A 2500-nucleotide genomic window follows, 5' to 3' on the forward strand; every position below is an offset into this window, starting at 1 on the left:
TACTACTCGAGCATTGAGGTGAGTATATTTCGGCCACCGGCATCTCTTCCCCCCGCTCGCCGCGCTTGCTTTTCACAAACGGAGCTTCCAAGAGCTTTGCATCGCCACCGACACCCGATCTGCTTATTACTGCAAGCATTGAAGAGGGTTCATCGATACCGGCACCTTCCCCCCGCTCGGCGCTTTCGAAATACATCTACTTGCGCGTACTAGTGGGTTCCGACACCGGCACCTTCCCCCCCTCGCCGCCCTCGCTTTTCACAAATCAAATGCCGAAGCACTTTGCATCGCGCCCAGTCCCCCGGCCTGCTTATTACTCGCGCATTGAACTGAGTTCATCGACACCGACACCTTCCTCCCCTCGCCGCATTTGTTTATGTCGCAAATCGAGTGCCGAAGCACTCTGCATTGCGCCGCGGCACCCGATTTGCTACTACTCGAGCATTGAGGTGAGTATATTTCGGCCACCGGCATCTCTTCCCCCCGCTCGCCGCGCTCGCTTTTCACAAACGGAGCTTCCAAGAGCTTTGCATCGCCCCCGACACCCGATCTGCTTATTACTGCAAGCATTGAAGAGGGTTCATCGATACCGGCACCTTCCCCCCGCTCGGCGCTTTCGAAATACATCTACTTGCGCGTACTAGTGGGTTCCGACACCGGCACCTTCCCCCCATCGCCACCCTCGCTTTTCACAAATCGAATGCCAAAGCACTTTGCATCACGCCCAGTCCCCCGGCCTGCTTATTACTCGCGCATTGATCTGAGTTCATCGACACCGACACCTTCCTCCCCTCACAGCATTTGTTTATGTCGCAAATCAAGTGCCGAAGCACAATTTCTCGATACCGACGGGCTCCTATCCCTCCCTTTGATTGATCTGAGCGGTTACTGACATCGTTTCAGTGGACTAGAGGCAACACCGATCCCACATGACCCCCCCTTCGTGGTGTTCATCACCCCCCCAGCTGGGCGAAGAACACCTCCTAAATCCCTCTTAAATCCGTTTTCAATTGCTTATAATTGTTTGTTAGGGACATTCGAGGCAGCAAATGTCGTATATAAGCAATTGGGGGAAGGGGGAGGGACTACTGGGGGCAGGGGAGGCGGTCTCTGCAAGGGGGTCATTTTGCAGAGAACCACTACTCCCCTATAGAGCATATTGGAGAAAACTGGGAAGGGCAGGGGGAAACATGGGATTTCCGAGGAGGGGCAAACGCCATAACTAATTGTACATTTGGTATAAAATCGAGATTTTTTGCAGGGACACTCAGAATAATGTCAGGCACCTTGTGGAAAAAGGCCAGATTTAATTTCGACCCAGAAGTATTTGTTTTTATTTTCCAAAAGGGGCAGAATGTCGAAAATCGAAAATGACAAACCGCTTGATGTTTCGGACTGCTACCACTTGCAAAATTTCCTTAAAATAGAGACTTATTTATGGTCAAATTATAGTGCGGGCAAAGTTGAACAGAATGCGGCCTTGACATGGCATTTGCACTCTAGGCAAGGCCATGTCGCGTTCTTGGCTTTGGAAATTTCCAACTCCGTTTCACTTGTAAAAGTGTATATCTTTTATGGTTCAGAACTGTAAGCAATGATTTTAGAGAAATTTAGAAGTTGATTTCAGGTCATTTGGATGAGTTTTCGATTTGATATGATATTTCTCGTTTCTGAGATGTAGAAAATCAAAATAAACTGAAAACTCGACCAAATGACGATATGTCAATCTTAAAATGTCCTAAAAATCGTCCCCTATAGGTTTGCAACATAAAATGCAGGGGGATATTTGAAATAAAATTGAGTTTTCGAGGTTTGGCATTCGTTGGCATGCTAGCGTGCAGCCATATTAGCCTCGCCAGGCAGGGGAATTAGCCTCGCCAGGCAGGGGAATTAGCCTCGCCAGGCGTGTTGTCTCCGTGTTGTCCGTGTGTTGTCTCCGTGTTGTCTGTGTGTTGTCTCACACGCTATTAGCCTCGCCAGGCGGGGAGATTAGCCTCGCCAGGCAGGGATATTAGCCTCGCTAGGCATGGATATTAGCCTCGCTAGCCCATTCTGCCTGCATTCCTGCGGGCATATTAGCCTCGCTAGGCATGGATATTAGCCTCGGTAGCCCATTCTGCCTGCATTCCTGCGGGCATATTAGCCTCGCTAGGCAGGGATATTAGCCTCGCTAGCCCATTCTGCCTGCATTCCTGCGGGCATATTAGCCTCGCTAGGCAGGGATATTAGCCTCGCTAGCCCATTCTGCCTGCATTCCTGCGGGCATATTAGCCTCGCTAGGCAGGGATATTAGCCTCGCTAGCCAATTAAGCCTGCATTCCTGCATGGATATTAGCCTCGCCAGGCAGGAATACTAGCCTCGCTAGCCCATTCAGCCTTCATTCCTGCAGGCAAATTAGCCTCGCCAGGCAGGGATATTAGCCTCGCCAAGGCATATGGTATGCCTTTCAAGGCCGAGCAAGTGCCATGCCGAGCAAGTGCCATGCCTTTCAAGGCCGAG

Source organism: Argentina anserina, unplaced genomic scaffold (assembly GCF_933775445.1).
Source record: "Argentina anserina unplaced genomic scaffold, drPotAnse1.1, whole genome shotgun sequence".
Taxonomy (NCBI): domain Eukaryota; kingdom Viridiplantae; phylum Streptophyta; class Magnoliopsida; order Rosales; family Rosaceae; genus Argentina; species Argentina anserina.